This window comes from Carica papaya, chromosome 8 (assembly GCF_054855325.1).
Source record: "Carica papaya isolate Zhongbai chromosome 8, ASM5485532v1, whole genome shotgun sequence".
Lineage (NCBI taxonomy): Eukaryota > Viridiplantae > Streptophyta > Magnoliopsida > Brassicales > Caricaceae > Carica > Carica papaya.
In genome coordinates, this window is record NC_142316.1 from 10540856 (window position 1) to 10564541 (window position 23686).

At 46.3% G+C, this 23686-nt stretch overlaps 6 non-coding genes and 38 pseudogenes across 6 annotated transcripts; all 44 read right to left on the bottom strand.

Annotated features, from left to right (window-relative positions):
* Positions 1 to 560: 560 nt before the first annotated feature.
* On the bottom strand, positions 561 to 679 carry LOC148241551 (5S ribosomal RNA; annotated as a pseudogene).
* Positions 680 to 884: 205 nt separating this feature from the next.
* On the bottom strand, positions 885 to 1003 carry LOC148241552 (5S ribosomal RNA; annotated as a pseudogene).
* Positions 1004 to 1562: 559 nt separating this feature from the next.
* On the bottom strand, positions 1563 to 1681 carry LOC148241553 (5S ribosomal RNA; annotated as a pseudogene).
* Positions 1682 to 1890: 209 nt separating this feature from the next.
* Positions 1891 to 2009, bottom strand: LOC148241554 (5S ribosomal RNA; annotated as a pseudogene).
* Positions 2010 to 2889: 880 nt separating this feature from the next.
* LOC148241555 (5S ribosomal RNA) lies at positions 2890 to 3008 on the bottom strand (annotated as a pseudogene).
* A 204-nt stretch (positions 3009 to 3212) lies between these two features.
* On the bottom strand, positions 3213 to 3330 carry LOC148241556 (5S ribosomal RNA; annotated as a pseudogene).
* A 531-nt stretch (positions 3331 to 3861) lies between these two features.
* LOC148241557 (5S ribosomal RNA) lies at positions 3862 to 3983 on the bottom strand (annotated as a pseudogene).
* A 202-nt stretch (positions 3984 to 4185) lies between these two features.
* On the bottom strand, positions 4186 to 4304 carry LOC148241558 (5S ribosomal RNA; annotated as a pseudogene).
* Positions 4305 to 4863: 559 nt separating this feature from the next.
* LOC148241559 (5S ribosomal RNA) lies at positions 4864 to 4982 on the bottom strand (annotated as a pseudogene).
* A 776-nt stretch (positions 4983 to 5758) lies between these two features.
* Positions 5759 to 5877, bottom strand: LOC148241560 (5S ribosomal RNA; annotated as a pseudogene).
* Positions 5878 to 6082: 205 nt separating this feature from the next.
* Positions 6083 to 6201, bottom strand: LOC148241561 (5S ribosomal RNA). The gene has a single exon (XR_015815528.1). It is a non-coding gene; the product is annotated as a 5S ribosomal RNA (ribosomal RNA).
* A 917-nt stretch (positions 6202 to 7118) lies between these two features.
* Positions 7119 to 7237, bottom strand: LOC148241562 (5S ribosomal RNA; annotated as a pseudogene).
* A 171-nt stretch (positions 7238 to 7408) lies between these two features.
* Positions 7409 to 7527, bottom strand: LOC148241563 (5S ribosomal RNA; annotated as a pseudogene).
* Positions 7528 to 7731: 204 nt separating this feature from the next.
* LOC148241564 (5S ribosomal RNA) lies at positions 7732 to 7850 on the bottom strand (annotated as a pseudogene).
* Positions 7851 to 8409: 559 nt separating this feature from the next.
* Positions 8410 to 8528, bottom strand: LOC148241565 (5S ribosomal RNA; annotated as a pseudogene).
* A 559-nt stretch (positions 8529 to 9087) lies between these two features.
* Positions 9088 to 9206, bottom strand: LOC148241566 (5S ribosomal RNA; annotated as a pseudogene).
* A 563-nt stretch (positions 9207 to 9769) lies between these two features.
* Positions 9770 to 9888, bottom strand: LOC148241567 (5S ribosomal RNA; annotated as a pseudogene).
* A 204-nt stretch (positions 9889 to 10092) lies between these two features.
* Positions 10093 to 10210, bottom strand: LOC148241568 (5S ribosomal RNA; annotated as a pseudogene).
* A 561-nt stretch (positions 10211 to 10771) lies between these two features.
* On the bottom strand, positions 10772 to 10890 carry LOC148241569 (5S ribosomal RNA). Its single transcript, XR_015815899.1, has one exon. It is a non-coding gene; the product is annotated as a 5S ribosomal RNA (ribosomal RNA).
* Positions 10891 to 11096: 206 nt separating this feature from the next.
* Positions 11097 to 11215, bottom strand: LOC148241570 (5S ribosomal RNA; annotated as a pseudogene).
* A 239-nt stretch (positions 11216 to 11454) lies between these two features.
* Positions 11455 to 11573, bottom strand: LOC148241571 (5S ribosomal RNA; annotated as a pseudogene).
* A 205-nt stretch (positions 11574 to 11778) lies between these two features.
* On the bottom strand, positions 11779 to 11897 carry LOC148241572 (5S ribosomal RNA; annotated as a pseudogene).
* A 205-nt stretch (positions 11898 to 12102) lies between these two features.
* LOC148241573 (5S ribosomal RNA) lies at positions 12103 to 12219 on the bottom strand (annotated as a pseudogene).
* Positions 12220 to 12778: 559 nt separating this feature from the next.
* On the bottom strand, positions 12779 to 12897 carry LOC148241574 (5S ribosomal RNA). Its single transcript, XR_015814880.1, has one exon. It is a non-coding gene; the product is annotated as a 5S ribosomal RNA (ribosomal RNA).
* Positions 12898 to 13102: 205 nt separating this feature from the next.
* LOC148241575 (5S ribosomal RNA) lies at positions 13103 to 13221 on the bottom strand (annotated as a pseudogene).
* Positions 13222 to 13749: 528 nt separating this feature from the next.
* LOC148241576 (5S ribosomal RNA) lies at positions 13750 to 13867 on the bottom strand (annotated as a pseudogene).
* A 560-nt stretch (positions 13868 to 14427) lies between these two features.
* On the bottom strand, positions 14428 to 14546 carry LOC148241577 (5S ribosomal RNA). The gene has a single exon (XR_015815906.1). It is a non-coding gene; the product is annotated as a 5S ribosomal RNA (ribosomal RNA).
* A 558-nt stretch (positions 14547 to 15104) lies between these two features.
* Positions 15105 to 15222, bottom strand: LOC148241578 (5S ribosomal RNA; annotated as a pseudogene).
* Positions 15223 to 15784: 562 nt separating this feature from the next.
* Positions 15785 to 15903, bottom strand: LOC148241579 (5S ribosomal RNA; annotated as a pseudogene).
* Positions 15904 to 16108: 205 nt separating this feature from the next.
* On the bottom strand, positions 16109 to 16227 carry LOC148241580 (5S ribosomal RNA; annotated as a pseudogene).
* A 917-nt stretch (positions 16228 to 17144) lies between these two features.
* On the bottom strand, positions 17145 to 17263 carry LOC148241581 (5S ribosomal RNA). Its single transcript, XR_015815485.1, has one exon. It is a non-coding gene; the product is annotated as a 5S ribosomal RNA (ribosomal RNA).
* Positions 17264 to 17468: 205 nt separating this feature from the next.
* On the bottom strand, positions 17469 to 17587 carry LOC148241582 (5S ribosomal RNA; annotated as a pseudogene).
* A 560-nt stretch (positions 17588 to 18147) lies between these two features.
* Positions 18148 to 18266, bottom strand: LOC148241583 (5S ribosomal RNA; annotated as a pseudogene).
* Positions 18267 to 18470: 204 nt separating this feature from the next.
* Positions 18471 to 18588, bottom strand: LOC148241584 (5S ribosomal RNA; annotated as a pseudogene).
* A 561-nt stretch (positions 18589 to 19149) lies between these two features.
* Positions 19150 to 19267, bottom strand: LOC148241585 (5S ribosomal RNA; annotated as a pseudogene).
* A 202-nt stretch (positions 19268 to 19469) lies between these two features.
* On the bottom strand, positions 19470 to 19588 carry LOC148241586 (5S ribosomal RNA; annotated as a pseudogene).
* Positions 19589 to 20147: 559 nt separating this feature from the next.
* On the bottom strand, positions 20148 to 20266 carry LOC148241587 (5S ribosomal RNA; annotated as a pseudogene).
* A 209-nt stretch (positions 20267 to 20475) lies between these two features.
* LOC148241588 (5S ribosomal RNA) lies at positions 20476 to 20594 on the bottom strand (annotated as a pseudogene).
* A 204-nt stretch (positions 20595 to 20798) lies between these two features.
* LOC148241589 (5S ribosomal RNA) lies at positions 20799 to 20917 on the bottom strand (annotated as a pseudogene).
* A 205-nt stretch (positions 20918 to 21122) lies between these two features.
* Positions 21123 to 21241, bottom strand: LOC148241590 (5S ribosomal RNA; annotated as a pseudogene).
* A 559-nt stretch (positions 21242 to 21800) lies between these two features.
* Positions 21801 to 21919, bottom strand: LOC148241591 (5S ribosomal RNA; annotated as a pseudogene).
* A 532-nt stretch (positions 21920 to 22451) lies between these two features.
* LOC148241592 (5S ribosomal RNA) lies at positions 22452 to 22570 on the bottom strand (annotated as a pseudogene).
* A 561-nt stretch (positions 22571 to 23131) lies between these two features.
* LOC148241593 (5S ribosomal RNA) lies at positions 23132 to 23250 on the bottom strand. Its single transcript, XR_015815744.1, has one exon. It is a non-coding gene; the product is annotated as a 5S ribosomal RNA (ribosomal RNA).
* Positions 23251 to 23485: 235 nt separating this feature from the next.
* LOC148241594 (5S ribosomal RNA) lies at positions 23486 to 23604 on the bottom strand (annotated as a pseudogene).
* Between the last annotated feature and the right edge of the window lie 82 nt (positions 23605 to 23686).

The window sequence follows — 23686 nt, forward strand, 5'->3', positions numbered from 1 at the left end:
TGTTTAATTTTGCGCTTCAATACATATACTCCTTCTCTTTTATTCCACCTCCCGTCATTTGTTTCCTTGTGCGTGCGCACTGCACCTCCCGTACTCGTTCTAATATCAAGTAAAATGTCACGGCGCCGTGACTCACATTTACGAATAAACCTGCGGAACATAGATCAAATCTCGCGTAACGTCGAAAGAATCATCTGCAAAAAGATGGGTGCAACACGAGGACCTCCCAAGAAAATGGGTGAAATATAAGGACTTCGCAGGAGGTCACCCATCCGAGTACTTTTCTCGCCCAAGAACCCTTAACTTCGGAGTTCTGATAGAATCTGTTGCATTAGTGCTGGTATGATCCCTCATGTTTCATTCTACGCTGCAAATACATACACTCTTTCTCCTTCCATCCCCCCTCCTGTCATTTGTTTCCTTGTGCGTGCACTCTGCATCTCTCTTTCTCGTTCTAATATCAAGTAATATGCCCCCGCACCGTGACTCACCTTTGCAAATGAACCAGTGGTTTATAATTCCATTCGCGCTTAACGTCGAACAACACATCCGAAAAAAAATAGATGCAACACGAGGGCTTCGCAAGTGGTCAATCATCCGAGTACTACTCTCGCCCAAGCACACTTAACTGCGGAGTTCTGATGGGATCCGAAGCTTTAGTGCTGGTATGATTGCACCTGTTTAATTTCGCGCTGCAAATATATACACTCCTTCTCCTTTCTTCCCCCGCCCGTCATTTGTTTCCATGTGCGTTCACACTTCACCTCTCATTCTCGTTCTAATATCGATTAAAATGCCCCTGCTTCTTGACTCACATTTGCGTATAAACTAGCGGACCCTAGTTCCAGACGCGCGAAATGTCGAACGACCCGTCTGAAAAATAATTGGTGCGACACGAGGACTTCCCAAGAGGTCACCCATCCGAGTACTAATCTCGCTCGAGCACACATAACTGCGGAGTTCTGATGGGATCCGGTGCATTAGTGCTGGTATGATCGCACCTGTTTAATTTCGCGCTGCAAATACATAAACTCATTCCCCTTTCTTCCCCCACCCGTTATTTGTATCCTTGTGCGTGCGCACTGCACCTCCCGTGCTCGTTCTAATATCAAGTAAAATGCTACAGCGCCGTGACTCACATTTGCGAATAAACCTGAGGACCATAATTCAAGTCGCGCGTAACGTCGAAAGAATTATCTGAAAAAAAATGAGTGCAACACGAGGACTTCACAAGAAAATGGGTAAAATACAAAGACTTCGCAGGAGGTAACCCATGCTAGTACTACTCTCGCCCAAGCACCCTTACCTATAGAGTTCTGATAGAATCCGTTGCATTAGTGCTGGTATGATCGCACCTGTTTCATTTCGTGCTGAAAATACATGCACTCCTTCTCTTTCCCTCCCCCTCCCATCAATTGTTTCCTTGTGCGTGCACTCTGCATCTCTCCTTCTCGTTTTAATATCGATTAAAATGCCCCTGCTTCTTGACTCACATTTGCGTATAAACTAGAGGACCCTAGTTCCAGTCGCGCGTAACGTCGGACGACCCATCTGGAAAAAAATTAGTGCGACACGAGGACTTCCCAGGATGTCACCCATCCGAGTACTGCTCTCACCCAAGCACACTTAACTGCGGAGTTTTGATGGGATCCGGTGCATTAGTACTGGTATGATCGCACATGTTTAATTTTGCACTGCAAATACATAAACTCCTTCTCCTTTCTTCCCCCTCCCGTCATTTGTTTCCTTGTGCGTGCACACTGCACCTCTCGTTCTCGTTCAAATATCAAGTAAAATGTCACGGCGTCGTGACTCACATTTGCGAATAAATCTGCGGACCATAATTAAAGTCGCGCGTAATGTGGAACGGCACATCTGAAAAAAAGAAAATGGATGCAACACCAGAACTTCCCAGGAGGTAACCAATCATTGTACTACTTTCGCCAAAGCACACTTAACTGCGGAGTTCTGATGGGATCCGGTGCATTTGTGCTGGTGTGACCGCACCTGTTTAATTTCGTGCTGAAAATACATACACTCCTTCTTCCCTCCCCCCCTCCCATCATTTGTTTCCTTGTGCGTTCACACTGCACCTCTCCTTCTTGTTCTAATATCGATTAAAAAGCCCCTGATTCTTCACTCACATTTGCGTATAAACAAGCGGACCATAGTTCCAGTCGTGCGTAACGTCGAACGACATATCTAAAAAAAAATGTTGCGATACGAGGACTTCCCAAGAGTTCACCCATCCGAGAACTATTTTCTCCCAAGCACGCTTAACTGCAGAGTTCTGATTGGATCCAGTGCATTAGTGCTGATATAATCGCACCTGTTTAATTTCGCGCTGCAAATACATACACTCCTTCTCTTTTCTTCCTCATCCTGTCATTTGTTTCCTTGTGCGTGCGAACTGCACCTCCCGTACTCGTTCTAATATCAAGTAAAATGCCACGGCGCCATGACTCACATTTGCGAATAAACCTGCGGACCATAAATCAAGTCGAGTGTAACGTCGAAAGAATCATCTACAAAAAGATGGGTGCAACACGAGGACTTCACAAGAAAATGGGTGAAATATAAGGACTTCGCAGGAGGTAACCCATGCTAGTACTACTCTCGCCCAAGAACCCTTACCTACGGAGTTCTGATAGAATCCGATGCATTAGTGCTGGTATGATCGCACCTGTTTCATTTCGTGCTGAAAATACATACACTCCTTCTTCCCTCCCCCCCTCCCATCTTTTGTTTCCTTGTGCGTTCACACTACACCTCTCCTTCTCGTTCTAATATCGATTAAAATACCCCTGATTCTTGACTCACATTTGCGTATAAACCAGCGGACCATAGTTCCAGTCGTGCGTAACGTCGAACGACCCGTCTGAAAAAAAATTTGTGCAACACAAGGACTTCCCAGGAGGTAACCCATCATTGTACTACTTTCGCCAAAGCACACTTAACTGCGGAGTTCTGATGGGATCCGGTGCATTTGTGCTGGTGTGACCGCACCTGTTTAATTTCGTGCTGAAAATACATACACTCCTTCTTCCCTACCCCCCTCCCATCATTTGTTTCCTTGTGCGTTCACACTGCACCTCTCCTTCTCGTTCTAATATCGATTAAAATGCCCCTGATTCTTGACTCACATTTGCGTATAAGCCAGCGGACCATAGTTCCATTCGCGCGTAACGTCGAACGACCAATATGAAAAAAAATTGTTGCGATACGAGGACTTCTCAAGAGGTCACCCATCCGAGTACTACACTCGCCCAAGCACACTTAACTGCAGAGTTCTGATGGGATCCAGTGCATTAGTGCTGGTATGATGCCACTTGTTTAATTTTGCGCTTCAAATACATACACTCCTTCTCTTTTCTTCCTCTTCCCGTCATTTGTTTCCTTGTGCGTGCGCACTGCACCTCCCGTACTCGTTCTAATATCAAGTAAAATGCCACGACGCCGTGACTCACAATTGCGAATATACCTGCGGACAATAAATCAAGTCGCGCGTAATGTCAAAAGAATCATCTGCAAAAAGATGGGTGCAACACGAGGACCTCCCAAGTGGTCACCAATCTGAGTACTACTCTCGCCCAAGCACCCTTAACTGTCGAGTTCTGATAGAATCCGTTGCATTAGTGCTGGTATGATCCCTCATGTTTCATTCTGCACTGCAAATACATACACTCTTTCTCCTTCCATCCCTCCTCCCGTCATTTGTTTCCTTGTGCGTGCACTCTTCATCTCTCTTTCTCGTTCTAATATCAAGTAATATGCCCCGGCACCGTGACTCACCTTTGCAAATGAACCAGCGGTTTATAATTCCATTCGCGCGAAACGTCGAACAACCCATCCGAAAAAAAATTGGTGCAACACGAGGGCTTCCCAAGTGGTCACCGATCCGAGTACTACCCTCGCCCAAGCACACTTAACTACGGGGTTCTGATGGGATCCGGTAATTTCGCGCTGCTGGTATCATCGCACCTGTTTAATTTCGCGCTGCAAATACATACACTCCTTCATTCTTCCCCCTCCCGTTATTTGTTTCCTTGTGCGTTCACACTTCACCTCTCATTCTCGTTCTAATATCGATTAAAATGCCCCTGCTTCTTGACTCACATTTGCGTATAAACCAGCGGACCCTAGTTCCAAACGCGCGTAATGTCGAACGACCCGTCTGAAAAAAAATTGGTGCGACACGAGGACTTCCCAGGAGGTCACCCATCCAAGTACTAATATCGCCCAAGCACACTTAACTGCGGAGTTCTGATGGGATCCGGAGCATTAATGCTGGTATAATAACACCTGTTTAATTTTGCGCTGCAAATACATAAACTCTTTCCCCGTTCTTCCCCCTCCTGTCATTTGTTTCCTTATGCGTGCGCACTGCACCTCCCGTTCTCGTTCTAATATCAAGTAAAATGCTACAGCGCCGTGACTCACATTTGCGAATAAACCTGAGGACCATAATTCAAGTCGCCCGTAACGTCGAAAGAATCATCTGCAAAAAAATGGGTGCAACACGAGGACTTCACAAGAAAATGGGTGAAATATAAGGACTTCGCAGGAGGTAACCCATGCTAGTACTACTCTCGCCCAAGCACCCTTACCTACGTGGTTATGATAGAATCCATTGCATTAGTGTGTTATGATCGCACCTATTTCATTTCGCGCTGAAAATACATACACTCCTTCTCCTTCCCTCCCCCTCCCATCAATTGTTTCCTTGTGCGTTCACACTTCACCTCTCATTCTCGTTCTAATATCGATTAAAATGCCCCTGCTTCTTGACTTACATTTGCGTATAAACCAGGGGACCCAAGTTCCAGTCGCGCGTAACGTCGTACGACCCGTCTGAAAAAAAAATTAGTGCGACACGAGGACTTCCCAGGAGGTCACCCATCCGAGTACTACTCTCACCCAAGCACACTTAACTGCAGAGTTCTGATGGGATCCGGTGCATTAGTGCTGGTATGATCGCAACTTTTTAATTTGGCGCTGCAAATACATAAACTCCTTCTCTTTTTTTTCCCCCTCCCGTCATTTGTTTCCTTGTGCGTGCGCACTGCACCTCTCGTTCTCGTTCAAATATCAAGTAAAATGCCACGGCACCGTGACTCACATTTGCGAATAAATCTGCGGACCATAATTAAAGTCGCGCGTAACGTCGAACGGCACATCTGAAAAAAAGAAAATGGGTGCAACACGAGAACTTCCCAGGAGGTAACCCATCATTGTACTACTTTCGCCAAAGCACACTTAATTGCAGAGTTCTGATTGGATCCAGTGCATTAGTGTTGGTATGATGCCACTTGTTTAATTTTGCGCTTCAAATACATACACTCCTTCGATTTTCTTTCTCCTCCCGTCATTTGTTTCCTTGTGCGTGCGCACTGCACCTCCCGTACTCGTTCTAATATCAAGTAAAATGCCACGGCGCCTTGACTCACATTTGCGAATAAACCTGCGGACCATAAATCAAGTCGCACGTAACGTCGAAAGAATCATATGCAAAAAGATGGGTGCAACACGAGGACCTCCCAAGAAAATGGGTGAAATATAAGGACTTCGCAGAAGGTCACCCATCCGAGTACTTTTCTCGCCCAAGCACCCTTAACTGCGGAGGTCTGATAGAATCCGTTGCATTAGTGCTGGTATGATCCCTATGTTTCATTCTGCACTGCAAATACATACACTTTTTCTCCTCTCATCCCCCCTTCCGTCTTCGCGCGTAACGTCGAACAACCCATCCGAAAAAAAATAGGTGCAACACGAGGGCTTCTTAAGTGGTCACCCATCCGAGTACTATGCTCGCCCAAGCACACTTAACTGCGTAGTTCTGATGGGATCCGGAGCTTTAATGCTGGTATGATCGCACCTGTTTACTTTCGCGCTGCAAATTCATACACTCCTTTTCCTTTCTTCCCCCTCCTGTCATTTGTTTCCTTGTGCGTTCACACTTCACCTCTCATTCTCGTTCTAATATCGATTAAAATGCCCCTGCTTCTTGACTCACATTTGCGTATAAACCAGCGGACCCTAGTTCCAGACGCGCGTAACGTCGAATGACTCGTCTGAAAAAAAATTGGTGCGACACGAGGACTTCTCAGGAGGTCACCCATCCGAGTACTAATCTCGCCCAAGCACACTTCACTGCGGAGTTCTGATGGGATCCGGTGCATTAGTGCTGGTATGATCACACTTGTTTAATTTCGCGCTGCAAATAAATAAACTCATTCCCCTTTCTTCCCCCTCCCGTCATTTGTTTCCTTGTGCGTGCGCACTGCACCTCCCGTTCTCGTTCTAATATCAAGTAAAATGCTACAGCGCCGTGACTCACATTTGCGAATAAACCTGAGGACAATAATTCAAGTCGCGCGTAACGTCGAAAGAATTATCTGCAAAAAAATGGGTGCAACACGAGGACTTCACAAGAAAATGGGTGAAATATAAGGACTTCCCAGGAGGTAACCCATGCTAGTACTACTCTCGCCCAAGCACCCTTACCTACGGAGTTCTGATAGAATCCGTTGCATTAGTGCTGGTATAATCGCACCTGTTTCATTTCGCGCTGCAAATACATAAACTGCTTCTCCTTTCGTCCCCCTCCCGTAATTTGTTTCCTTGTGCGTGCGCACTGAACCTCCCGTTCTCGTTTTAATATCAAGTAAAATGGTACAGCGCCATGACTCACATTTGCGAATAAACCTGAGGACCAAAATTCAAGTCGCGCGTAACGTCGAAAGAATCATCTGCAAAAAAATGGGTGCAACACGAGGACTTCACAAGAAAATGGATGAAATATAAGGACTTACCAGGAGGTAACCCATGCTAGTACTACTCTCGTCCAAGAACCCTTACCTACGGAGTTCTGATAGAATCCGTTGCATTAGTGCTGGTATTATCGCACCTGTTTCATTTCGCGCTGCATATACATAAACTCCTTATCCTTTCTTCCCCCTCCCGTGATTTTTTTCCTTGTGCGTGCGCACTGCACCTATCGTTCTCGTTCAAATATCAAGTAAAATCCCACGGCGCCGTGACTCACATTTGCGAATAAATCTGCGGACCATAATTAAAGTCGCGCGTAACGTCGAACGGCACATCTAAAAAAAAGAAAATGGGTGCAACACGAGAACTTCCCAGGAGGTAACCCATCATTGTACTACTTTCGCCAAAGCACACTTAACTGCGGAGTTCTGATGGGATCCGGTGCATTTGTGCTGGTGTGACCGCACCTGTTTAATTTCGTGCTGAAAATACATACACTCCTTCTTCCCTCCCCTCCTCCCATCATATGTTTCCTTGTGCGTTCACACTGCGCATCTCCTTCTCGTTCTAATATCGATTAAAATGCCCCTAATTCTGGACTCACATTTGCGTAACGTCGAACAACCCATCCGAAAAAAAATAGGTGCAACACGAGGGCTTACCAAGTGGTCACCCATCCGAGTACTACCCTCGCCCAAGCAAACTTAACTGTGGAGTTCTCATGGGATCTGGAGCTTTAGTGCTGGTATGACCGCACCTGTTTAATTTCGCGCTGCAAATACATACACTCCTTCTCCTTTCTTCCCCTCCCGTCATTTGTTTCCTTGTGCGTTCACACTTCACGTCTCATTCTCGTTCTAATATCGATTAAAATGCCCCTGCTTCTTGACTTAAATTTGCGTATAAACCAGCAGACCCTAGTTCCAGACGCGCGTAACGTCGAACGACCCGTCTGAAAAAAAATTGGTGCGACACGAGGTCTTCCCAGGAAGTCACCCATCCGAGTACTAATCTCGCCCAAGCACACTTCACTGTGGAGTTCTGATGGGATCCGGTGCATTAGTGCTGGTATGATCGCACCTCTTTAATTTTGTGCTGCAAATACATAAACTCATTCCCCTTTCTTCCCCCTCCCGTCATTTGTTTCCTTGTGCGTGCGCACTGCACCTCCCGTTCTCGTTCTAATATCAAGTAAAATGCTACAGCGCCGTGACTCACATTTGCGAATAAACCTGAGGACCATAATTCAAGTCGCGCGTAACGTCGAAAGAATCATCTGCAAAAAAATGGGTGCAACACAAGGACTTCACAAGAAAATTGGTGAAATATAAGGACTTCGCAAGAGGTAACCCATGCTAGTACTATTCTCGCCCAAGCACCCTTACCTACGGAGTTCTGATAGAATCCGTTGCATTAGTGCTGATATGATCGCACCTGTTTCATTTCGTGCTACAAATACATACACTCCTTCTCCTTTCTTCCCCCTCTCGTCATTTGTTTCCTTGTGCGTGCACTCTGCATCTCTCTTTCTCGTTCTAATATTAAGTAATATGCCCCGGCACCGTGACTCACCTTTGCAAATGAACCAGTGGTTTATAATTCCATTCGCGCGTAATGTCGAACAACCCATCCGAAAAAAAATAGGTGCAACACGAGGGCTTCCCAGGTGGTCACCGATCCGAGTACTACTCTCGCCCAAGCACACTTAACTGCGGAGTTCTGATGGGATCCGAGGCTGTAGTGCTGGTATGATGCCACTTGTTTAATTTTGCACTTCAAATACATACACTCCTTCTCTTTTCTTCCTCCTCCCGTCATTTGTTTCCTTGTGCGTGCGCACTGTACCTCCCGTACTCGTTCTAATATCAAGTAAAATGCTACAACGCCGTGACTCACATTTGCGAATAAACCTGAGGACCATAATTCAAGTCGCGCGTAACGTCGAAAGAATCATCTGCAAAAAAATGAGTGCAACACGAGGACTTCACAAGAAAATGGGTGAAATATAAAGACTTCGCAGGAGGTAACCCATGCTAGTACTACTCTCGCCCAAGCACCCTTACCTACGGAGTTCTGATAGAATCCATTGCATTTGTGCTGGTTTGATCGCACCTGTTTCATTTCGTGCTGAAAATACATACACTCCTTCTCCTTCCCTCCCCCTCCCATCAATTGTTTCCTTGTGCGTTCACACTGCACCTCTCCTTCTCGTTCTAATATCGATTTAAATGGCCCTGCTTCTTGACTCAGATTTGCGTTCTAACCAGCGGACCCTAGTTCCAGATGCGCGTAACGTCGAACGACCCGTCTGAAAAAAAATTTGTGCGACACGAAGACTTCCCAAGAGGTCACCCATCCGAGTACTAAGCTCGCCCAAGCACACTTAACTGCATAGTTCTGATTGGATCCGGTGCATTAGTGCTGGTATGATCGCACCTGTTTAATTTTGTGCTGCAAATACATAAACTCATTCCCCTTTCTTCCCCCTCCCGTCATTTGTTTCCTTGTGCGTGCGCACTGCACCTCTCGTTCTCGTTCTAATATCAAGTAGAATGCTACAGCGCCGTGACTCACATTTGCGAATAAACCTGAGGACCATAATACAAGTCGCGCGTAACGTCGAAAGAATCATCTGCAAAAAAATGGGTGCAACACGAGGACTTCACAAGAAAATGGGTGAAATATACGGACTTCGCAGGAGGTAACCCTTGCTAGTACTACTCTCGCCCAAGCACCCTTACCTACGGAGTTCTGATAGAATCCGTTGCATTAGTGCTGGTATGATCGCACCTGTTTCATTTCGCGCTGCAAATACATACACTCCTTCTCCTTTCTTCCCCCTCCCGTCATTTTTTTCCTTGTGCGTGCGCACTGCACCTCTCGTTCTCGTTCAAATATCAAGTAAAATGCCACGGCGTCGTGACTCACATTTGCGAATAAATCTGCGGACCATGATTAAAGTCGCGCGTAACGTCGAACGGCACATCTGAAAAAAAGAAAATAGGTGCAACACGAGAACTTCCCAGGAGTTAACCCATCATTGTACTACTTTCGCCAAAGCATACTTAACTGCAGTGTTCTGATGGGATCCGGTGCATTTGTGCTTGTGTGACCGCGCCTGTTTAATTTCGTGCCGAAAATACATACACTCCTTCTTCCCTCCCCCCCTCCCATCATTTGTTTCCTTGTGCGTTCACACTGCACCTCTCCTTTTCGTTCTAATATCGATTAAAATGCCCCTGATTCTTGACTCACATTTGCGTATAAACCAGCGGACCATAGTTCCAGTCGCGCGTAACGTTGAATGACCCATCTAAAAAAAAATTATTGCGATACGAGGACTTCCCAAGAGGTCACCCATCCGAGTACTACTCTCGCCCAAGCACACTTAACTGCAGAGTTCTGATGGGATCCAGTGCATTAGTGTGGGTATGATGCCACTTGTTTAATTTTGCGCTTCAAATACATACACTCTTTCTCTTTTCTTCTTCCTCCCATCATTTGTTTCCTTGTGCGTGCGCACTGCACCTCCCGTACTCCTTCTAATATCAAGAAAAATGCCACGGCGCCATGACTCACATTTGCGAATAAACCTGCGGACCATAAATCAAGTCGCCCGTAACGTCGAAAGAATCATCTGCAAAAAGATGGGTGCAACACGAGGATCTCCCAAGAAAATGGATGAAATATAAGGACTTCGCAGGAGGTCACCCATCCGAGTACTTTTCTCGCCCAAGCACCCTTAACTGTGGAGTTCTGATAGAATCCGTTGCATTAGTGCTGGTATGATCCCTCATGTTTCATTCCGCACTGCAAATACATACATTCTTTCTCATTCCATCCCCCCTCCCGTCATTTGTTTTCTTGTGCGTGCACTCTGCATCTCTCTTTCTCGTTCTAATATCAAGTAATATGCCCCGGCACCGTGACTCACCTTTGCAAATGAACCAGCGGTTTATAATTCCATTCGCGTGTAATGTCGAACAACCCATCCGAAAAAAAATAGGTGCAACACGAGGGCTTCCCAGGTGGTCACCCATCCAAGTACTACCCTCGCCCAAGCACACTTAACTGCAGAGTTCTGATGGGATCCGGAGCTTTAGTGCTGGTATGATCGCAACTGTTTAATTTTCCGCTGTAAATACATACACTTCTTCTTCTTTCTTCCCCCTCCCGTCATTTGTTTCCTTGTGCGTTCACACTTCACCTCTCATTCTCGTTCTAATAGCGATTAAAATGCCCCTGCTTCTTGACTCACATTTGCGTATAAACCAGCAGACCCTAGTTCCAGACGCGCGTAATGTCGAACGACCCGTCTGAAAAAAAAATTTGTGCGACACAAGGACTTCCCATGAGGTCACCCATCCGAGTACTAATCTCGCCCAAGCACACTTAACTGCGGAGTTCTGATGGGATCTGGGGCATTAGTGCTGGTATGATCGCATCGGTTAAATTTTGCGCTGCAAATACATAAACTCCTTCTCCTTTCTTCCCCCTCCCGTCATTTGTTTCCTTGTGCGTGCGCACTGCACCTCTCGTTCTCGTTCAAATATCAAGTAAAATGCCACGGCGCCGTGACTCACATTTGCGAATAAATTTGTAGACCATAATTAAAGTCGCGCGTAACGTCGAACGACACATCTGAAAAAAAGAAAATTGGTGCAACACGAGAACTTCACAAGAAAATAGGTGAAATATAAGGATTTCGCAGGAGGTAACCCATGCTAGTACTACTCTCGCCCAAGCACCCTTACCTACGGAGTTCTGATAGAATCCGTTGCATTAGTGCTGGTATGATCGCACCTGTTTCATTTCGTGCTGAAAATACATACACTCCTTCTCCTTCCCTCCCCCTCCCATCAATTGTTTCCTTGTGCATTCACACTGCACCTCTCCTTCTCGTTCTAATATCGATTATAATGGCCCTGCTTCTAGACTCACATTTGCGTATAAACCAGCAGACCCCAGTTCCAGTCGTGCGTAACGTCGAACGACCCGTCTGAAAAAAAATTTGTGCGACACGAGAACTTCCCAGGAGGTCACCCATCCAAGTACTACTTTCGCCAAAGCACACTTAACTGCGGAGTTCTGATGGGATCCGATGCATTTGTGCTGGTGTGACCGCACCTGTTTAATTTCGTGCTGAAAATACATACACTCCTTCTCTTTTCTTCCCCCTCCCGTCATTTGTTTCTTTGTGCGTTCACACTTCACCTCTCATTCTCGTTCTAATATCGATTGAAATGCCCCTACTTCTTGACTCACATTTGCGTATAAACCAGCAGATCCTAGTTCCAAACGCGCGTAACGTCGAACGACCCGTCTGAAAAAAAATTAGTGCGACACGAGGACTTCCCAAGAGGTCAACCATTCGAGTACTAACTCGCCAAGCACACTTAACTGCAGAGTTCTGATGGGACCTGGGGCTTTAGTGCTGGTATGATCACACTTGTTTAGTTTCGCGCTGCAAATACATACACTCCTTCTCCTTTCTTCCCCCTCCCGTCATTTGTTTCCTTGTGCGTTCACACTTCACCTCTCATTCTCGTTCTAATATCGATTAAAATGCCCCTGCTTCTTGACTCACATTTGCGTATAAACCAGCGGACCCAAGTTCCAGACGCGCGTAACGTCGAACGACCCGTCTGAAAAAAAATTGGTGCGACACGAGGACTTCACAAGAAAATTGGTGAAATACAAGGACTTCGCAGGAGGTAACCCATGCTAGTACTACTCTCGCTCAAGCACCCTTACCTACGGAGTTCTGATAGAATCCGTTGCATTAGTGCTGGTATGATCGCACCTGTTTCATTTCGTGCTGAAAATACATACACTCCTTCTCCTTCCCTCCCCCTCCCATCAATTGTTTCCTTGTGCGTTTACACTGCACATCTCCTTCTCGTTCTAATATCGATTAAAATGCCCATGCTTTTTGACTCACATTTGCGTATAAACCAGCGGAGCCTAGTTCCAGTCGCGCGTAACGTCGAACGACCCGTCTGAAAAAATATTGGTGCGACACGAGGACTTCCTAGGAGGTCAACCATCCGAGTACTACTCTCGCCCAAGCACACTTAACTACGGAGTTCTGATGGGATCCGGGGCTTTAGTGCTGGTATGATCGCACCAGTTTAGTTTCACGCTGCAAATACATACACTCCGTCTCTTTTCTTCCCCCTCCCGTCATTTGTTTCCTTGTGCGTGCACTCTGCATCTCTCTTTCTCATTCTAATATCGATTAAAATGTCCCTGCTTCTTGACTCACATTTGCGTATAAACAGTGGACCCTAGTTCCAGTCGCGCGTAACGTCGAACGACCCGTCTGAAAAAATAATTAGTGCGACACGAGGACTTCCCAGGAGGTCTCCAATCCGAGTACTACTCTCGCCCAAGCACACTTAAGTGCGGAGTTCTGATGGGATCCGGTGCATTAGTGACGGTATGATCGCACCTGTTTAATTTCGCGCTGCAAATGCATAAACTCCTTCTCCTTTCTTCCCCCTCCCGTCATTTGTTTCCTTGTGCGTGCGCACTGCACCTCTCGTTCTCGTTCAAATATCAAGAAAAATGCCACAGCGCCGTGACTCACATTTGCGAATAAATCTGCGGACCATAATTAAAGTCGCGCGTAACGTCGAACGGCACGTCAGAAAAAAAAATGCGTGCAACATGAGAACTTCCCATGAGGTAACCCATCGTTGTACTACTTTCGCCAAAGCACACTTAATTGTGGAGTTCTGATGGGATCCGGTGCTTTTGTGCTGGTGTGACCGCACCTGTTTAATTTCGTGCATAAAATACTTACACTCCTTCTTCCCTCCCCCCTCCCATCATTTGTTTCCTTGTGCGTTCACACTGCACCTCTCCTTCTCGTTCTAATATCGATTAAAATGCCCTTGATTCTTGACTCACATTTGCGTATAAACCAGCGGACCATAGTTCCAGTCGCGCGTAACGTCGAACGACCCATCTGAAAAAAAATTGTTGCGATACGAGGACTTCCCAAGAGGTCACGCATCCGAGTACTACTCTCGCCCAAGCACACTTAACTGCAGAGTTCCGATGGGATCGAGTGCATTAGTGCTGGTATGATGCCACTTGTTTAATTTTGTGCTTCAAATACATACACTCCTTCTCTTTTCTTTCTCCTCCCGTCATTTGTTTCCTTTTGCGTGCGCACTGCACCTCCCGTTCTCGTTCTAATATCAAGTAAAATGCAACGGCGCCGTGACTAACATTTGCGAATAAACCTGCGGACCATAAATCAAGTCGCGCGTAACGTCGAAAGAATCATCTGCAAAAAGATGGGTGCAACACGAGGACCTCCCAAGAAAATGGGTGAAATATAAGGACTTCGCAGGAGGTCACCCATCCGAGTACTTTTCTCGCCCAAGCACCCTTAACTGCGGAGTTCTCATAAAATCCGTTGCATTAGTGCTGGTATGATCCCTCATGTATCATTCTGCACTGCAAATACATACACTCTGTCTCCTTCCATCCCCCTCCCGTCATTTATTTCCTTGTGCGTGCACTCTGCATCTCTCTTTCTCGTTCTAATTTCAAGTAATATGCCTCGGCACCGTGACTCACCTTTGCAATTGTACCAGCGGTTTATAATTCCATTCGCGCATAACGTCGAACAACCAATCCGAAAATATATAGGAGCAACACGAGGGCTTCCCAGGTGGTCACCCATCCGAGTACTACTCTCGCCCAAGCACACTTAACTGCGGAGTTCTGATGGGATCCGGAGCTTTAGTGCTGGTATGATCGCACCTGTTTAATTTTGTGCTGCAAATACATACACTCCTTCTCCTTTCTTCCCCCTCCCGTCATTTGTTTCCTTGTGCGTTCACACTTCACATCTCGTTCTCGTTCTAATATCGATTAAAATGCCCCTGCTTCTTGACTCACATTTGCGTATAAACCAGCGGACCCTAGTTCCAGACGCACGTAACGTCGAACGACCCGTCTGAAAAAAAATTGGTGCGACATGAGGACTTCACAAAAAAATGGGTGAAATATAAGGACTTCGCAGGAGGTAACCCATGCTAGTACTACTCTCGCCCAAGCACCCTTACCTACGGAGTTCTGATAGAATCCGTTGCATTAGTGCTGGTATGATTGCACCTGTTTCATTTCGTGCTGAAAATATATACACTCCTTCTCCTTCCCTTCCCCTCCCATCAATTATTTCCTTGTGCGTTCACACTGTACCTCTCATTCTCGTTCTAATATCGATTAAAATGCCCTGCTTTTTTACTCATATTTGCGTATAAACCAGCGGACCCTAGTTCCAGTCGCGCGTAACGTCGAACGACCCGTCTGAAAAAAAATTGGTGCGACACGAGGACTTCCCAAGAGGTCACCCATCCGAGTACTACTCTCGCCCAAGCACACTTAACTGCGGAGTTCTGATGGGATCCGGTGCATTAGTGCTGGTATGATCCACCCGTTTAATTCAGCGCTGCAAATACATAAACTCCTTCTCCTTTCTTCCCCCATCCCGTCATTTGTTTCCTTGTGCGTGCGCACTTCACCTCCCGTGCTCATTCTAATATCAAGTAAAATGCTACGGTGCCGTGACTCACATTTACGAATAAACCTGAGGACCATAATTCAAGTCGCGCGTATCGTCGAAAGAATCATCTGCAAAAAAATGGGGGCAACACGAGGACTTCCTAAGAAAATGGGTGAAATATAAGGACTTCGCAGGAGGTCACCCATCCTAGAGCTACTCTCGCCCAAGCACCCTTAACTTGCGGAGTTCTGATAGAATCTGTTGCATTGGTGCTGGTATGATTGCTCATGTTTCATTCTGCGCTGCAAATACATACACTTTTTCTCCCTCCATCCCCCCTCCAGTCATTTGTTTCCTTTTGCGTGCACTCTGCATCTCTCATTCTCGTTCTAATATAGATTAAAATCCCCCTGCTTCTTGACTCACATTTGCGTATAAACCAGTGGACCCTAGTTCCAGTCGCGCGCAACGTCGAACGACCCGTCTGGAAAAAAATTAGTTCGACACGAGGACTTACCAAGAGGTCACCCATCCGAGTACTACTCTCGCCCAAGCACACTTAACTACAGAGTTCTGATGGGATCCGGAGCTTTAGTGCTGGTATGATCGCACATGTTTAATTTCGCGCTGCAAATACATACACTCCTTCTCCATTCTTCCCCCTCCCGTCATTCGTTTCCTTGTGCATTCACACTTCACCTCTCATTCTCGTTCTAATATCGATTAAAATGCCCCTGCTTCTTGACTCACATTTGCGTATAAACCAGCGGACCCTAGTTCCAGACGCGCGTAACATCGAACGACACGTCTAAAAAAAAATTGGTGCGACACGAGGACTTCCCAGGAGGTCACCCATCCGAGTACTAATCTCGTCCAAGCACACTTCACTGCGGAGTTCTGATGGGATTCTGTGCATTAATGCTGGTATGATCGCACCTGTTTAATTTCGCACTGCAAATACATAAACTCATTCCCCTTTCTTCCCCCTCCCGTAATTTGTTTCCTTGTGCGTGCGCACTGCACCTCCCGTTCTCGTTCTAATATCAAGTAAAATGCAACAGCGCCGTGACTCACATTTACGAATAAACCTGAGGACCATAATTCAAGTCGCGCGTAACATCGAAAGAATCATCTGCAAAAAAATGGGTGCAACACGAGGACTTCACAAGAAAATGGGTGAAATATAAGGACTTCGCAGGAGGTAACCCATGCTAGTACTACTCTCGCCCAAGCACCCTTACCTACGGAGTTCTGATAGAATTCGTTGCATTAGTGCTGGTATGATCGCACCTGTTTCATTTCGCACTGCAAATACATAAACTCCTTCTCCTTTCTTCCCCCTCCCGTAATTTGTTTCCTTGTGCATGCGCACTGCACCTCCTGTTCTCGTTCTAATATCAAGTAAAATGGTACAGCACCGTGACTCACATTTGCGAATAAACCTGAGGACCATAATTCAAGTCGCGCGTAACGTCGAAAGAATCATCTGCAAAACGATGGGTGCAACACGAGGACCACCCAAGAAAATGGGTGAAATATAAGGACTTTGCAGGAGGTCACCCATCCGAGTACTGTTTCTCGCCCAAGCACCCTTAGCTACGGAGTTCTGATAGAATCCGTTGCATTAGTGCTGGTATGAGCCCTCATGTTTCATTCTGCACTGCAAATACATACACTCTTTCTCCTTCCAACCCCCCTCCCGTCATTTGTTTCCTTGTGCGTGCACTCTGCATCTCTCTTTCTCGTTCTAATATCAAGTAATATGCCTCGGCACCGTGACCCACCTTTGCAAATGAACCAGCGATTTATAATTCCATTCGCACGTAACGTCGAACAACCCATCCGAAAAAAAAAATAGGTGCAACACGAGGGCTTCCCAGGTGGTGACCCATCCGAGTACTACTCTCGCCCAAGCACACTTAACTGCGGAGTTTTGATGGGATCCGGAGCTTTAGTGCTGGTATGATCGCACCTGTTTAATTTCGTGCTTCAAATACATACACTCCTTCTCATTTCTTCCCCCTCCCGTCATTTGTTTCCTTGTGCGTTCACACTTCACCTCTCATTCTCGTTCTAATATCGATTAAAATGCCCTTGCTTCTTGACTCACATTTGCGTATAAACCAGCGGACCCTAGTTCCAGACGTGCGTAACGTCGAACGACCTGTCTGAAAAAAAATTGATGCGAGACGAGGACTTCCCAGGAGGTCACCCATCCGAGTACTAATCTCGCCGAAGCACACTTCACTGCGGAGTTCTGATGGGATCCGGTGCAGTAGTGCTGGTATGATCGCACCTGTTTAATTTCGCGCTGCAAATACATAAATTCATTCCCCTTTCTTCCCCCTCCCGTCATTTGTTTCCTTGTGCGTGCGCACTGCACCTCCCGTTCTCGTTCTAATATCAAGTAAATAGCTACAACACCGTGACTCACATTTGCGAATAAACTTGAGGACCATAATTCAAGTCGCGCGTAACGTCGAAAGAATCATCTGCAAAAAAATGGGTGCAACACGAGGACTTCACAAGAAAATGGGTGAAATATAAGGACTTCGCAGGAGGTAACCCATGCTAGTACTACTCTCGCCCAAGCACCCTTACATACCTAGTTCTGATAGAATCCGTTGCATTAGTGCTGGTATGATCGCACCAGTTTAATTTCGCGCTGCAAATACATAAACTCCATCTCCTTTCTTCCCCCTACTGTTATTTGTTTCCTTGTGCGTGCGCACTGCACCTCTCGCTCTCGTTCAAATATCAAGTAAAATGCCACGGCGCCGTGACTCACATTTGCAAATAAATCTGCGGACCATAATTAAAGTCGCGCGTAACGTCGAACGGCACATCTGAAAAAAAAAAAGGTGCAACACGAGAACTTCCTAGGAGGTAACCCATCATTGTACTACTTTCGCCAAAGCACACTTAACTGCGGAGTTCTGATGGGATCCGGTGCATTAGTGTTGGTGTGACCGCACCTGTTTAATTTCGTGCTGAAAATACATACACTCCTTCTTCCCTGCCCCCCTACCATCATTTGTTTCCTTGTGCGTTCACACTGCACCTCTCCTTCTCGTTCGAATATTGATTAAAATGCCCTTGATTCTTGACTCACATTTGCGTATAAACCAGCGGACCATAGTTCCAGTCGCGCGTAACGTCGAACGACCCATCTGGAAAAAAATTATTACGATACGAGGACTTCCCAAGAGGTCACCCATCCGAGTACTACTCTCGCCCAAGCACGCTTAACTGCAGAGTTCTGATGGGATCCAGTTCATTAGTGCTGGTATGATGCCACTTGTTTAATTTTGCGCTTCAAATGCATACACTCTTTCTCTTTTCTTCCTCCTCTCGTCATTTGTTTCCTTGTGCGTGCGCACTGCACCTCCCATACTCGTTCTAATATCAAGTAAAATGCCACGGCGCCGTGACTCACATTTGCGAATAAACCTGCGGACCATGAAGCAAGTCGCGCGTAACGTCGAAAGAATCATCTGCAAAAAGATGGGTGCAACACGAGGACCACCCAAGAAAATTGGTGAAATATAAGGACTTCGCAGGAGGTCACCCATCCGAGTATTTTTCTCGCCCAAGCACCCTTAACTGCGGAGTTCTGATAGAATCCGTTGCATTAGTGCTGGTATGATCCCTCATGTTTCATTCTGCACTACAAATACATACACTCTTTCTCCTCCCATCCCCCCACCCGTCATTCGTTTCCTTGTGCGTGCACTCTGCACCTCTCTTTCTCGTTCTAATATCAAGTAATTTGCTCCGGCACCGTGACTCACCTTTGCAAATGAACCAGCAGTTTATAATTCCATTCGCGCGTAACGTCGAACAACCCATCCAAAAAAAAATAGGTGCAACAGAGGGCTTCCCAGGTGGTCACCCATCCGAGTACTACTCTCGCCAAAACACACTTAACTGCAGAGTTCTGATGGGATCTGGGGCTTTAGTGCTGCTATGATCGCACCTCTTAAATTTCACGCTGCAAATACATACACTCCTCCTTTCTTCCCCCTCCCGTCATTTGTTTCCTTGTGCGTTCACACTTCACCTCTCATTCTCCTTCTAATATCGATTAAAATGCCCCTCCTTCTTGACTCACATTTGCATTTAAACCAGCGGACCCTAGTTCCAGATGCGCGTAACGTCGAATGACCAGTCTGAAAAAAAATTTGTGCAACATGAGGACTTCCGAGGAGGTCAACCATCCGAGTACTAATCTCGCCCAAGCACACTTAACTGCGGAGTTCTGATGGGATTCAGGGCTTTAGTGCTGGTATGATCGCACCTGTTTAGTTTCGCACTGCAAATACATACACTCCTTCTCTTTTCTTCCCCCTCCCGTCATTTGTTTCCTTGTGCGTGTGCGCTGCACCTCCCGTTCTCGTTCTAATATCAAGTAAAATGCTACAGCGCCGTGACTCACATTTGCGAATAAACCTGAGGACCATAATTCAAGTCGCGCGTAACGTCGAAAGAATCATCTACAAAAAAATGGGTGCAACACGAGGACTTCACAAGAAAATGGGTGAAATATAAGGACTTCGCAGGAGGTAACCCATGCTATTACTACTCTCGCCCAAGCACCCTTACCTACGGAGTTCTGATAGAATCCGTTGCATTAGTGCTGGTATGATCGCACCTGTTTCATTCTGCACTGCAAATACATACACTTTTTCTCATTCCCTCCCCCTCCCATCAATTGTTTCCTTGTGCGTTCACACTGCACCTCTCCTTCTCGTTCTAATATCGATTAAAATGCCCCTGCTTCTTGACTCACATTTACGTATAAACCAGCGGACCCTAGTTCCAGTCGCGCGTAACGTCCAACGACCCGTCTGAAAAAAAATTGGTGCGACAAAAGGACTTCCCAAGAGGTCACCCATCCGAGTACTACTCTCGCCCAAACACACTTAACTACGGAGTTCTGATGGGATCCGGTGCATTAGTGCTGGTATGATCGCACATGTTTAATTTCGCGCTGCAAATACATAAACTCCTTCTCCTTTCTTCCCCCTCCCGTCATTTGTTTCCTTGTGCGTGCGCACTGTACCTCTCGTTCTCATTAAAATATCAAGTAAAATGCCACAGCGCCGTGACTCACATTTGCGAATAAATCTGCGGACCATAATTAAAGTCGCGCGTAACGTCGAACGGCACATCCGAAAAAAAGAAAATGGGTGCAGCACGAGAACTTCCCAGGAGGTAACCCATCATTGTACTACTTACGCTAAAGCACACTTAACTGCGAAGTTCTGATGGGATCCGGTGCATTTGTGCTAGTGTGACCGCACCTGTTTAATTTCGTACTGAAAATACATACACTCCTTCTTCCCTCCCCCATCCCATCATTTGTTTCCTTGTGCGTTCACACTACACCTCTCCTTCTCGTTCAAATATCGATTAAAATGCCCCTGATTCTTGACTCACATTTGCGTATAAATCAGCGGACCATAGTTCCAGTCGCGCGTAACGTCGAACGACCCATATGAAAAAAAAATTATTGCAACACGAGGGCTTCCTAAGTGGTCACCCATCCGAGTACTACTATCGCCCAAGCACACTTAACTGTGGAGTTCTGATGGGATCCGGAGCTTTAGTGCTGGTATGATCGCACCTGTTTAATTTCGCGCTGCAAATACATACACTCCTTCTCCTTTCTTCCCCCTCCCGTCATTTGTTTCCTTGTGCGTTCATACTTCACCTCTCATTCTCGTTCTAATATCGATTAAAATGTCCCTGCTTCTTGACTCACATTTGCGTATAAACCAGCGGACCCTAGTTCCAGACGCGCGTAACGTCGAACGACCCGTCTGAAAAAAAATTGGTGCGACACGAGGACTTCCCAGGAGGTCACCAATCCGAGTACTAATCACGCCCAAGCACACTTCACTGCGGAGTTCTGATGGGATCCGGTACATTAGTGCTGGTATGATCGCACCAGTTTAATTTTGCGCTGCAAATACATTAACTCATTCCCCTTTCTTCCCCCTCCCGTCATTTGTTTCCTTGTGCGTGCGCACTGCACCTCCCGTTCTCGTTCTAATATCAAGTAAAATGCTAAAGCGCCGTGACTCACATTTGCGAATAAACCTGAAGACCATAATTCAAGTCGCGCGTAACGTCGAAAGAATCATCTGCAAAAAAATTGGTGCAACACGAGGACTTCACAAGAAAATGGATGAAATATAAGGACTTCGCGGGAGGTAACCCATGCTAGTACTACTCTCGCCCAAGCACCCTTACCTACGGAGTTCTGATAGAATCCGTTGCATTAGTGCTTGTATGATCGCACCTGTTTCATTTCGTGCTGAAAATACATACACTCCTTCTCCTTCCCTCCCCCTCCCATCAATTGTTTCCTTGTGCGTTCACACTGCACCTCTCCTTCTCGTTCTAATATCGATTAAAATGCCTCTGCTTCTTGACTCACAATTGCGTATAAACCAGCGGACCCCAGTTCCAGTCGAGCGTAACGTCGAACGACACGTCTGAAAAAAAATTGGTGTGACACGAGGACTTCCCAGGAGGTCACCCATCCGAGAACTACTCTCGACCAAGCACACTTAACTGCGGAGTTCTGATGGGATCTGGTGCATTAGTGCTGGTATGATCACCCCGTTTAATTTTGCGCTGCAAATACATAAACTCCTTCTCCTTTCTTCCCCCTCCTGTCATTTGTTTCCGTGTGCGTGCGCACTGCACCTACCGTGGTCGTTCTAATATCAAGTAAAATGCTACGGTGCCGTGACTCACATTTGCGAATAAATCTGAGAACCATAATTCAAGTCCCGCGTATCGACGAAAGAATCATCTGCAAAAAAATGGGTGAAATATAAGGACTTCGCAGGAGGTCACCCATCCTAGTGCTACTCTCGCCCAAGCACCCTTAACTTGGGGAGTTCTGATAGAATCCGTTGCATTGGTGCTGGTATGATTGCTCATGTTTCATTCTGCGCTGCAAATACGTACACTTTTTCTCCCTCCATCCCCCCTCCCGTCATTTGTTTCCTTGTGCGTGCACTCTGCATGTCTCATTCTCGTTCTAATATCGATTAAAATGCCCCTGCTTCTTGACTCACATTTGCGTATAAACCAGTGGACCCTATTTCCACTCGCGCGTAACGTCGAACGACCCATCTAAAAAAAAAAATTAGTGCGACAAGAGGACTTCCCAGGAGGTCACCCATCCGAGTACTACTCTCGCCTAAGCACACTTAACTACGGAGTTCTGATGGGATCCGATGCATTAGTGCTGTTATGATCGCAACCGTTTAATTTTGCACTGCAAATACATAAAGTCCTTCTCCTTTCTTCCCCCTCTCGTCATTTGTTTCCTTGTGCGTGCGCACTGCACCTCCTGTGCTCGTTCTAATATCAAGTAAAATTCTACGGTGCCGTGACTCACATTTGCGAATAAACCTAAGGACCATAATTCAAGTCACGCGTATCATCGAAAGAATCATCTGCAAAAAAATGGGTGCAACACGAGAACTTCCTAAGAAAATGGGTGAAATATAAGGATTTCGCAGGAGGTCACCCATCCTAGTGCTTCTCTTGCCCAAGCACCCTTAACTTGCGGAGTTCTGATAGAATCCGTCGCATTGGTGCTGGTATGATTGCTCATGTTTCATTCTGCGCTGCAAATACATACACTTTTTCTCCCTCCATCCCCCCTCCCGTCATTTGTTTCCTTGTGCGTGCACTCTGCATCTCTCATTCTCATTCTAATATCGATTAAAATGCCCCTGCTTCTTGACTCACATTTGCGTATGAACCAGGGGACCCTAGTTCCAGTCGCGCGTAACGTCGAACGACCCGTCTAAAAAAAAATTAGTGCGACACGAGGACTTCCCAGGAGGTCACCCATCCGAGTACTACTCTCGCCCAAGCACACTTAACTGCGGAGTTCTGATGGGATCCGGTGCATTAGTGCTGGTATGATCGCACCAAATTAATTTTGCGCTGCAAATACATAAATTCCTTCCCCTTTCTTCCCCCTCATGTCATTTGTTTCCTTGTGCGTGCGCACTGCACCTCTCGTTCTCATTCAAATATGAAGTAAAATGCCACGGCACCGTGGCTCACATTTGCGAATAAATCTGCGGACCATAATTCAAGTCGCGCGTAACGTCGAAAGAATCATCTGCAAAAAAATGGGTGCAACACGAGGACTTCACAAGAAAATGGGTGAAATATAAGGACTTCGCAGGAGGTCACCCATCCGAGTACTACTCTCGCCCAAACACACTTAAATGCGTAGTTCTGATGGGATCCGGTGCATTAGTGCTGGTATGATCGCACCTGTTTAATTTCGTGCTGCAAATACATAAACTTTTTCTCCTTTCTTCCCCCTCCCGTCATTTGTTTCCTTGTGCGTGCGCACTG